Source organism: Hyperolius riggenbachi, chromosome 7, assembly GCF_040937935.1.
Source record: "Hyperolius riggenbachi isolate aHypRig1 chromosome 7, aHypRig1.pri, whole genome shotgun sequence".
Classification (NCBI taxonomy): domain Eukaryota; kingdom Metazoa; phylum Chordata; class Amphibia; order Anura; family Hyperoliidae; genus Hyperolius; species Hyperolius riggenbachi.
The window spans coordinates 111,163,617-111,176,512 of NC_090652.1; the positions used below are offsets into that span (position 1 = coordinate 111,163,617).

General features: G+C 43.5%; 1 long non-coding RNA gene across 1 annotated transcript in view; it reads left to right on the forward strand.

Moving 5' to 3' along the window:
* Positions 1 to 7,872, forward strand: part of LOC137525622 (uncharacterized) — a 142,054-nt gene extending 134,182 nt beyond the window's left edge. Inside the window, exons 8-9 of the long non-coding RNA XR_011022961.1 lie at positions 5,335 to 5,429; positions 7,627 to 7,872. This is a non-coding gene — a long non-coding RNA (uncharacterized lncRNA). The remainder of the gene's footprint in view (positions 1 to 5,334; positions 5,430 to 7,626) is intronic.
* Positions 7,873 to 12,896: the final 5,024 nt, after the last annotated feature.

Consider the following 12,896-nt stretch of genomic DNA (forward strand, 5'->3'; position numbering starts at 1 on the left):
TTTCTCGATTTTAGTGGTTTTAACCTAGTTTTATAGCCCTCTGGGCGCCTCTTTCCCCAATTGTGCTGTTTATACCCCACAACTTTCGAGTTTGGAGGGGTTCTTCCAAGCTCCACATGGTGGTTACCATTGTGGAGGTGAGCAAGTGTTCCTTTTCCTAAGAGAGCAACCCCATCCAGTCCATTGGACACCCCGAGTGAAGCCGGGTAAATGTCTCCACCTCCCTCAAGTGGTCAGTTGCCCCTCATGCAACCCACCTTTGTGAGTAGATCTATACTGTACTTATATTCCCTCATTTGAACATTACATATTGCGCTATTTGAGCTCCCGTTGTCTCTGTTCTTCTTTTTCAAGGCGCTAAGACACCCCATACTTTTAGGCTTAGTGTAAGACATTAGAGCCCATATGCAATTAACTTTTTCACCTGAGTTATCTCCTAGGAGATGATTTTCATCTTCTATTTAAACTAACTTTTCAGCATTTTACAATTGAAAAAATACCCAATAGTTGGTGAAAAAGTACTATCAAATTTATTTTGAGCATTTTCTTGCTTGCTGATGGCTTAAAAGGCATTTTATGACAAGTTGTGAAAATATCACCTGGGAGAAAACTCAGGTGAAAAAGTGAATTGCATATGGGCCTAAGTGAGGGGTTAGTGTTAGGCACTAGGAGCATATCAGTAATGTAAGTTACCGATAATTCTACTAGTTGCACCACCCGACACCTAACTCCTGTGGGGGTGCCACAACACATAATGCCTTAACTACTCTAAGACCGCTCCACGCCAAAGGGCGTGGCCGCCGCGGCAGCCCCAGGACCGCCTAACGCCCATTGGCGTCAGGTCCTGGAGCCGGCTACTGAAGGAGATCTTGCACAGGATGCTCCCGCATCTCCTTCTCGAGGGGCGGAGCTCCGCCTCCTCTTTAGTCTCCGAGCGGCTATTGCCACTCAGGAGACTGTTAGACGGCGTGATCGCCGTCTATTTACACAGGGCAGCGCTGTGATCAGCAGCAGCGCTGCACTGGGGACAGCCGTGTGAAACGGCTGTCCCCCTGGGGGACAAGAGAGTGATCGGCTCTCATAGGCAGAAGCCTATGACAGCCGTTCGCCTGATTGGCCAGCTGGGGGGAGGGAGGGGTTTTCTAAAAAAAAATGACTTAAATAGTAAAAAAAATATTTAAAAAAAAGAACAAACATAAATATTGATTAAAAAAAAAGAAATAACTGGGGGGCGATCAGACCCCACTAACAGAGAGCTCTGTTGGTGGGGGGAAAAGGGGGGGGGGGGGGAATCACTCGTGTGCTGTGTTGTGCGGCCCTGCAGCTTGGCCTTAAAGCTGCAGTGGCCATTTTAGTAATAGCCTGGTCTTATGAGGGTTTACCACTGTGGTCATCAAGTAGTTAAAGAGGGATTGTCAGCTACATCTCATATGTTTATTTTCACTTCAGGTTTGCTTTAAAGTGTACCTGAGATGGGCACACTTAGGCTAGGTTTCCACTTGTGCTTTTTGTGTCCGATTTTTCTCTCAGAAAATTCAAATTGATTTTGCAACTATTGTTAGTGAATGGGGCAGTTTCCATTCAATGCGAATTTTTGGTATGCGTGAAAAAAGCTGAGGTCCTGTATAATTTTTTCGGACATCGCATATGATTCGCGTACAATGCTTTGTATAAGCAATGCGAATTTTCACGTTATTTGCCCAAAAATTCGCATTAGATCCATGGTTACAGGAAGTTGTCAGCAGTCATGACTAAGCTGTTACTAGGCAGATTATGTATATTTAACTAATGCGAATTTTCGCGTACGAAAATACGCATAAAAACGCATACAAATTTACATGCAAATTTTCCCCAATCAGAAAAATCTTATACGATTTTTTGCAGGCGAAAATGTCACGCTACAGTGGAAACGTAGCCTAAAAGATTTTATACTTAACCGGGGCTTCCTCCAGTCCCATGAGCATAGATGCGGCCCTCCCTGTCCTCCCTGGTGCTTCCGTTCTGGTATTGGTCCCAGTAATCAGGCTCAGTGGCGCTACTCGGCTCTTCTGCGCATGTGCAGCCCCTCCGTGCATACACAGAAGAGCACGACTGGCATGACTGTCTCAGCCTGGTTACCGGGACCTATATCAGGTGAACAGAGGCACTCCGGAGGACGGCGCGGGACGCATTGCTGCTCATGGGGCTGGAGGAAGCCCGGGTAAGTATAAAATCTTTTAGTGTGCCCATCTCAGGTTTACCTTAAGTTACCCATTCAACATGGAGTGTCAACAAAATTCCTACAAAAGCAGCATTACAGAAATACCAGAGCACTGAAAATGATTTTGATTTCTTTGCAGCCACTTCTTGTACATTGTTAGACTAGTTTACAATGATACCTTAACCAACAATTTATTGGTATAGGGGATGAAGGAAATAATCATAGATAAGTGAAAAATGTTTTGAATCACTCTTAGTAACATAGATAGATTATTGTTAGAACATCATCTTATATATTTGCCTTGGTATCTATCTGTCTTGTATTGCATTCTTTTAGAAATATTACATACATCTACCTGCCCAATACAACAAAACATACCCCTTGCTACAACATATTAATTGCTTCCATGAAATCCCCGTGTATATATTAGCTTGTTCTGAAAAATTGGGGTCACAGCAGTAATTGATAAAGATTATTGATCAATAAATAATGTCAAGAGCCGTTAACAACCCCCACAGTCCTTCCCTGCAGTATATCCATGGAGAAGAAATGATGTGTAAACAGAAACGTGTTCTTTTTATGGCCTGGCTTGAGCCGACTGTGTAATATGAATATATATATATATATATATATATATATATATATACATATATATATATACACATACACACACAGTGTATAGATATATATATATATATATATATATATATATATATACAGTATATATATATGTATATATATATATATATATATATATATATATATATATATATATATATATATATATATATATATATATATATATATACATATATAGTACTGTACAGGTTACACTCATGGTCAGACACAAAGGACCTCATTTACTAAGGATTATGCTTGCTGGCTTGGATTTATTTATAAAAATAACTAAATAAAATGGTCAGATAATTAGTGAGAAGCTAGTAATTTTGATTTGTATGAAGGGACACCACTCAACCTTACTCACTCTGGAGGTGCTGTGCATGAGGTAGGTGTGAGTACTTCCTGTCTTGCCTTGATGATGGGGTACTTTGCTGAGTGTACCTTAATTTGATTTTTTTAATATAGTTTATGGAACAGCGCAACTGCTATTCACTAACTTAACAACCTTCACAGTAGTCTGATATAACCCAAGAAAGGATGGCAATGATTTACTACCCAATAGCAGATATTTACTTGAAAAACTTTAGGCCAGATCTGGAGCATCAGTTTTGTTCTCCAGCTATATCTAGCTCAAGAGAATATTAGTAAACCAGGTTTAAAATAAACCTGAAGTATGAAAAATAGTACATAAATACATTACTCTGAGCTATTATGGTTTAGATGACCCAGCAGGAAACCTCATAGAGAAATGCAAGCTAACTTGAATGGGTGGACAGCCCCATCTCAAACTTTTAGGTTTCAGATAGGTTGTAGTAATTATGTACCCACACTACTTGGCCAATAAGAATGCTTCAAATGTAGAGGGTGCTGTGATTGAATAATTGTTCCCTATGAGGTTTCCTGCTTCCTCACCTAAGCCATACTAGGGTAGCTCCCATTACTCTCCCCTCCCTATTAATTATCATCTAATTACTTTTAGGTTTCAGATAGGTTGTAGTAAATATGTGCCCACACTATTTGGCCAATTAGAATGCTTCAAGTTGTAGAGGGTGCTGTGAATGAAGAACTGTTCCCTATGAGGTTTCCTGCTTGGTCACCTAAACCATACTAGGGTAGCTCCCATTACTCTCCGCCCCCCCCCCCCCCCCCCCCCTATTAATTACCATATTAAGTCACAGAAAATACTGATCCCCTGTAATGCCTCTGAGCTCTCTTCACCTATAGACAAGCCACCGCTTGAACAGGACACTGAATATGTCTCCTGACTTTGGTTATCCCCAGGTCTTAACATGCAAGATATAGCGGCTGAGGCTGAGAAAGCCAGAGTACCACCACAGCAAACAAGACTATGCAGCTGGGTGATATTAGGTAGTAAAGCAAAATGCTTTAGTGGAGGAAGTTACACAGATTACACCAGGAGCTATGAACAAGGTGAGCGACCGCAGCTCTGAGCTTCCGATAACCGCCACAATAAGCAAAATAATGGTTGCTCAGTGCGACCGCAGCACTGAGCATCAGATGTCCACCACACTGAGTAACAAAGAAAAACAACAGACAGACAGATGGAATGCTTGTCAGTCAACAAGACACAATGATTGTCAGTGCGACCGCATGGGTGCAATGAACATCCAAGCAAGGCAAGGTAATGCAATAATATACAATTCAAACATCACACAAGGAACCCAGCAATCAACTATGGCTAAGCTGAACGCTATGACGAGCGGGGTGTAAGAGGGGAAGCAGGCTTTTCTATGGACATCAGCCAATGAAAGCAGACATGCAAATTCCCACACAGCTGAATGGTAATCATGCAATCCTGTGTTAGACTGATTGAAGGCTGCAAGCTGCCTGTGAATGGAAATAACTCTAATTACAAATGCATGCCAGATTATGCGACCACATGCATGTAAGAAATCTATAGCTGTCTGGCTGCAGTTTAACTTCAGCAAGCCTTAGGTGGATTCAAGACAACATCCTGAGCTACTCTGAATTGCAGAGTGACTGCAGATGGCAATGAGACTCATTGCGAATGCAATCAAAACTAAGCAACCAAATGCAGGCAGAGAAATTAAAACTCTATCGCTCTATCGCAAACTCTAAAGCTCTATCGCAGCTCCACTGCAACCGACAGGAGGGATCCTTATAGCCCCCATTTCAAAGATGGCCCCAACCCCAATTAGCTTCTGGGTCGGGTACCCTTTAAGGTAAATTGAGATTCAATACAAGAATCCCATGTCCAAAGTTAAAATCCCAGCCAGATCATAATCAACACAGATTTTGCATGTTCTCCTCATCTTTGCCTAGGTTTCTTCTAGGCACTTCAGCTTCTAGTAACTTAATTAACTTTTATTAATTGGCTTCTCTCCAGAAAACTGGCCATAGCTGGTGTTGAAGACTGGGAGTCCCACTGAGGGACCTTCAGTGACATAAACGAAATAAAGGGCGGCAGAAATGTGTCAGCGCTATATACTGTAAATAAGTAATAACAATAAAAACCGTTCATATATTTTAAGGCAAATTGAAGCACAAAAATGTGAAACACACCTGAGTCGATGGTCTGGAAATGTGAAAGCGTTTTGCATTGCTGCAGATCTCTCTTGAGCAGGAGGTAAGCACACTCCAGATCACAGGTAGATATGATATTCTGTAAATGAATCCTAATTAGAGTATTTTTCTTGTTTGTGCCATGGTTCAGCGAGCATTTCATCCCACATTGCAGTAATTTCACACTTCTTCTATACCTATAAATACATTGCTGAAGAGACATCTTTACTGCCTGCCCAGCCGAAGCTGAGAAGAGACGATCTCATTTGTTTACATGCTTACTTTGGTAAACTGGAGGTGAGAATCTCTCCTCGTTTCACAGCAAACCTCGGCAATGTTCACCAGAGCATTTTCTGCATAGATAATAACCACAGTGACAGCATTCTACAAGTTACATGTTGCAGGAATACATTAAATAACATGTCAATTGTCAACAATCTGGAATGGTGATCATAAAAATGTAACTTCAAGCAAGTGCTGACCTGCTAAGCCATCCAGGGATTTTTGGCAGTTGTGTTAAAGAGGAACTCCAGTGAAAATAATGTGATAAAAAAGTACTTCATTTTTACAACAATTACAGTATGTATAAATGATTTAGTTAGTGTTTGCCCATTGTAAAATCTTTCCTCTCCCTGATTTACATTCTGACATGTTCCACATGGTGCCATTTTTACTGCTGGCAGGTGATGTCAGTAGAAGGAGATGCTGCTTGCATTTTTGGCAGTTGGAAACAGCTGTAAACAGCTATTTCCCACAATGCAATGAGGTTCCCAGGCAGGAAACTGACAGCACCATGGTCCTGACATCATACTGTGGGAGGAGTTTCACCACATTATTAGCCATACAGACCCTCCTGTGAATCCGTTTGAGAAAAAGAACATATTTCTCATGGGAAAGCGGGTATCAGCTACTGATTGGGATGACGTTCAATTCTTGGTCATGGTTTCTCTTTAAAGTGGCCATAAACTTATTGATTTTCTGCATCAATAGCCGGACGATTCGATCATTTGATCGAATCTGCTAGAAATCAATGGCGCAAACGTTTACTGATGGATTTATGTAGATCGGCAGCAGGTGGAGAGCGCATCTCTAGCAGCGTGCAATTTGGTAGTGCATCACTAGCAGCGTGCGACGAAGCTTTGGCTACATCGCACAGTTCAGGTAAGGGGGAGGGGGGTGTGCAATGGGAGACCCAGTCGGTGTGCACAGATTTTAATTTTTAATTTCGATTTCATGCTGTAGTCTATTGAAAATCTGTGTGTAGTGTATGGAGGGATTCAAGCAGATAGATCCCTCTCTGATAAGATAATGATCGAATAGGGATCTATCTGTTGGCCAGATCGACCACCTTTAGTTGGCCTCCTTAAGTTATTTAAAGGACTTACGAGATGAATAAGGTAAAAAAAGTTAAATACCTATTTTGTTTTATGACCCTTAGGGAACACCATCCACATCCCACCTTTCATTCCGCGGCATTTCTATTTCAATGTCCAGGCTCGGGGGTTCCCGATCCCTCGGGTCGTCCTTAGCTTCCCCACTAAAGATGGCCGGCCGCAGCTGCACAGTTCTCATAGCCGCAAGTGCGGCTGCGAAGCTCGGCATCCTCCCCCAGCTCCGACCTCTTTACCGGCAGTCTCTTGTGTTTTATGTACGCGAGACTGCCGGTAAAGAGATTGGAGCTGGGGGAGGACGTAGAGCTGTACAGCCGCACTTGCGGCTATGAGAACTGTGCAGCCGCGGCCGGACCTGGCGGCCATCTTTAGTGGGGTAGCTAAGGACGACCCGAGGGATCGGGTCGGAACCCCCCCTCCCAGAGCCTGGACATTGAAATAGAAACGCCATGGAATGAAAGGGGGTATGTGGATGGCGTCCCCTAAGGGTCATAAAACAGAATAGGTATTTAACTTTTTTTACCTTATTCGCCTCATAAGTCCTTTAAGTGTATCTGCAAATGGTGCTAGACCAACAAAATGCTAGTCCTCAATGCAGCAAAAACTTTAGAAATAATTTTCAACAGCAGATGACATTACTCCCAACTCAATCGGCCACCATAGAAGGCAGTGAAGTCACTAGGGTACATTCGATTCATAGGCACAACCATTTCAAGTGATCTGAGATGGGGAAAGAACACCATCAAAACACATAAAAAAGGCTTTTCCTCCTGTGACAACTAAAAAAGATTGGTATGATCCAGGATCTACTGACCAGCTTCTACACAGCTGAGTCAATCCTCTGCTCCTTCATTATCGTTTGGTATGCAGGCGCCTCCGTAAGTGCCAGGAACAAACTACTGAGGGTCATCAGCTTCGCAGAGAGGATTATCAAAACACCACTGCCATCAATGGATCTCCTTCACACCTCTCAAGACTGAGAACCAGAGCCATTAGGATAGTGAACATCTCCTTCCACCCCAAAAATTGCTACCTCAACCTTCTACCATCAGGCTGCCGCTACAGATCCAGTCCTACTAAAGCTTCTAGAAGCAGAAACACCTTCTTTCCCCAAGCCGTCCAACTCCTAAATAAATGTCCTACTGCCACCCAAATCCCTCAGTCAGCTCTGTTCAGCTAGAATTCATCTCCGTCACTGTTGAATCTCTGTAAAGTCAACAGCACTGTCTTATTGCTTGACCATATTTTGCTCCTGTAATGTAAACAAACTTATGTTGGGAGGAGCAATAGATGCAGAGATAACCCTGAAGTGCTTGGAGCACCTTTCAGCTCGTAAGGGTCTATTTCCACTAGCATGTTGCATTCTGCATTTGTTTTTCTGGATGAGGATTTCTGCGTTGTTTCCGTGAATGTTAACGTGGAAATCCAGATGCAGCTATGAATCATGGTATGGGGAATGAATGCATGCTACAGAAATCTGCAGCATGCAATACATATTTTTTTTGCATTGCATCACAATGGCAAATTTGCAATCAATAGAAATTACTGCATTTAATTGGTTACAGTTTCAATGGGAATATTTGAACTGTGAATTTGCAATTAGTGTGAACGAATCCTAAAGGTAGACATACATCTAGCGATTTGGCTGTACGTCCGACTATTCGATTTGATCATTTTATAGAACCACGAGAGAATCGAGTGTATTCCAAAATTCCCAATCGATGAAAAGTGGCTGATTTCATGTAGAATCGACCAGCTTAGTCGATCGAGTAGGATACAAGATATTGGTTGATCGCACCGGAATCGTCTACTGTTTACGTATCATTCGATCGACTCTGAATCAATTTATGCATTCAGAGCATGGAGACACATCAGTCAAATCGAATGTGAAGGTGAATCGCATAGGATATCGTTTGTAGTGTGTGGGTTACTAGTCGATCGACTTTCGTTCAACCATACTGAAGTCAATTCCTTAATAAAGTCGATCGCCCTGTCGATCGAATCAGAATCGCTAGATGTACCTTTACTCTTTATCCTCTGTCTGCACTGAAAGAAGCAAGATGACAGCTCCCATGAAACAGCAACAGCATATTCAGCTGCTCTGGTCAACAAGGTGAGATGACTTGGTGCATTATTTAGGCTAGGAACACACATAGCAGAAACGCTAGAGTTGCGGAAAACGCAGTGTTTTTGCTGCTAATGCAAGTCAATGGGCCGCATAAAAAAGCATATAAAAACGCATATGCGTTTTGTATGCATTTTGAAACATGCATTTTTAAAAACACTGGTTCCCTTGCAAAATATTCAAAAACGCATCAAAAACGCATATGATGAAAGTCAATGGTAACGCCATGGTATGCATTATTCACGCATTTTTTATGCGTTTTTATATATGCGTGGGGTTTTTTAATAGTTTTGTGATGTATTTCCGCTTCCTGTTGTCTTCCTAATGATTTGCATAAAACCCAAGGTAAAAACGCTTGAAAACGCATGTGTGAGGAAAAACCGCTAACGCAAATGCACTAGAAGCGCACACACAAAAACCCGCACATGACTTAGAACTCAACCTTTCATGCACAGCCATGTGTGCACCCAGCCTTCAACAGCATTAATTAGCTGCATGAAACATGGCAGATATGCTAGTTCAGAATTGCCTTCATTTTTTGCAGAATTTAAGCCCCCCTTGGAAGACCACTATGAATGGATGCTTGTTAGAATTTCTCCTCCTTGCTAATAATTCCAATGGGCCCATATGGCAGCATCCAAACATCCACCTCTTGTGGATGCCCAAATTTTCTGCTTCCCCGGGGGGTGACATGCCACTATTATAAAATGGAGCTAAAGTCAGTATTGCATGTATGTACTATATGCAAAGAAAAATCAGTAAGGGCTCCTTTTCACTATTGCAATCGTGTTTCTCTCTTTTCCCACTACCACGATTCCGCCGCAATTTTCTGCCCATCCATGGAGTATACTTTTACGCTCTAAAATAGCACGCGAACAGTAACAGCTTTGCCGTGCAAACTACTTAGCACCCTAGTTTGCACGTGCAAAGCTTTTAGGCGTGCTAACTGTGTTAGCGCCCTTTAGTGAATCAAGCCCATAATGTAAACACAGCCTTAGACGCTGCAGAAGCAATCGTTACAGTTTTGTAAACTGTCCCGGTTTTCAACATCTTAGGCCACGTTCACATCATAAAATGTGGATGGCCGTGCTTCGGAACGCAATGTGTACGAACGCACGGCCATCTGCGTTTCTTTACGTTGCGTTGCTGTCAGCCGCGTGTTTTGTTAAAAAATGCGTGCAGCATGCGTTCCCGGACCGCACAGGTCCCGAACGCATGCAGTGTGAACATCAGACAGTGCAGTCTATGCACGTTCTGATGTCCTGCGTGTCGGCCTCCTGCATGTGTTGCCGAAATCCAGACGGCAACGTGTGCAGGGTGAACGGGGCCCAAAAGTGTACCGAAGATGATTTAAGAAAGAAACATACATATCTGGGGCCAGCCCCCTTCGGCCTTCTCTCTCCCTCTTCGGCCTCCTACTATGCCTGGTTCATCCGCAATCATCCCAGTAACTTCAGCCATTTGAGGCCAGTCGGCAAAGTTCCCCGTCGCACAGTCCCCCGTCGCGCTCCCACTGCCTGGAGCGTACTGCACATGCGCAGAACGCTTTCGGCTACAGTAGTGCGGTGGGGCGCGTGCTGCTAGGCTGTGCATGCGTAGTAAACCCCGACTCCCAAAGTTACTGGGAGCCATAGCAGAGGAATGAGGAGGACAGCGAGGGACAGATCAGGTCGAAGGGGGTTAGAGGAAGCCCCAGCTATGTATACATTTTTCCTTTTTACAATAATGTCAGCTTTACTTTAAATAAAGTCTTTGAATACTTTTCTATTTTAGTGATAACACAGTGATAAATTACTTTTGTTTGGTGCACTGTTTTGTTATCCTGTGAGTAATGTCGTTGCTCCACCACCTACTGTGCCTCAGTGTATTTGTGTCTAGAGCTGTGAAGCATTCTCCAGGTAAGGCTGCTCCCAGTGATTAGCCGTTGCTGTGTGAATGTCCAGTCCTGGATGTTTTCATTTTAGAACAGAACTGCAGGTATAGAGATGCTTTTAGTAGAATCCTGCAGCTTCTCATTTTCCTGCAGGTGTGTGACTCATATCTATGGTTTTAAAAACTACTGCGCTGGAAATTTTGACATTCGGCTACACGTACACAATAAAAAACTAAGATATAACTCTTTGCATCAATACAAGCTCAGAAAAAGTACATTTCAATATCTCAAAGAACCTCATCTGACCCCCACTGTATGATTTATCTGATAGTGCTTGCCACTTTGAAATTGAAGAATGCCATTCGCTTCAGTGCAGCAGAGTGGAGGACAAGGTGCTTCTATCAAACGCATGTTTGCCTCTTTTGCCACAAACACCGGTTTGCCTCTTTTGCCACAGGCACCACTTTAAAACGTGGCGAATTGGGGCAGCAACTGAAGTCACTAGTCTACAGTTCTTTTTGGTGAGCAGCCATTTGCCAATTTCAATTCAAGGCTCCATCCACTCTAGTTAATTAAATTTCAGATTGGCATTTTTAGCGTAATGGTAGGTGGGTAAAGTACGCTGATCGCACTGCTTGGCACTCCATAGGAAAAATGGGTGTCATGTGTGTGTCCATACAGTGCATCAGTGATGTGTGATCCACAGCTGACATACTGTAGATGTATTACAGCTATGTACCATTTTCCTAGCATTATGCTTCACAATATTTGCACACAATCGCAAAATCAGAGGAACTGAAAATAAGACCTGATACTTTTTGGATGAAACTTCATAATTCCATTACGTGGGAACTGCGGAAAACTTCAGTTCTGTTGACATCAATTTCAGCTCCTCCAGCCACTAGAGGCCACTGTTGGTAGAAAAGAGATGAACTTTTCATTAAGAATAACAGAGATTCTCTCTACTATTAAAGATAGGGTCTTGTAAAGAAATCCTTTTAAGAGAGGAATTCAAGTAAACATGTGATCAATTCCATCAGGTGATTGATTAGTCATCTCTCACTGCTTTTTGTTTGTGCCAACACAAAAGCAGGAGTAAAACATACCCTATTTTTATGGACTTGGATAAGACGTACGAAAGTGGAGAGAAAAAGTCTAACAGTCCAAATACAGGGAGTCCCTGAAATGTGATTGCCCGCCGATACAAACCACCAACCCGCCACGATGTCGGAGACTCCCTAAACTCCCCGGTGTCCTCCTGCACTGTCTAAATGTATTATCTAAATCTAATTTACAGGGCACTGTCTGCCTTGTATAAATTTAATTAGCGACAGCCGCTGTCACTGACCTCATCCTGGGAGCCCGCATCGATCAGTTGTTGGCCCCCTCGTGCCCTTGGTATGGTCCTCTGTGTGTCCGGTGTCCTGCCTCATTCCCCCTCTGTGAATGCAAGTAGTGGCGGCAGCCGCGGGCATCACTCACCTGATCCTTGGAGCCTGTGCGATCAGCCGCTTGTCTCACTCACTCCTTCCTTCTAGTGCTGGTTGCGTCTATAATGACGCAACCAGGAAGTGCTGGCACTAGGGGAAAGGAGTGAGAGAGAGGAGCGGCTGATCACGCGGGCTCCAAGGATCAGGTGAGTGATGCCCGCGGCTGCCGCCACTACTTGCATTCACAGAGGGGGAATGAGGCAGGACACTGGACATACGGAGGTCCATACCAAGGACACAAGAGGGCCAGCAGCTGATCACTGCAGGCTTCCAGGATGAGGTGAGTGATAGCGGCTTCCCCATATACATTTATGCAAGTGGACATAGGACACAAAGGGGGACATCAGAAGGACACAAAGGGCAACATCAGGAGGACACAAAGGGGGGCATAAGTTGGGGCTTCAGGAGGACACAAAGGGGGACATCAGGAGGACACAAAGGGGGACATTAGGAAGACACAAAGGGAACATTAGGAGGACACCAAAGGAGGCATCAGGAGGACACAGAGGGGGGCAGGAGGAGGACACCAAAGGGGGACAGGAGAAGGACACAATAATTTGGGGAGAACATCTACAAGATGCCCCTGAACCATGGACGTACCAGGTTTAGTATATTTTTTTCCCTTGTTTTTGCCCTCTAAACCTAGGAGCAT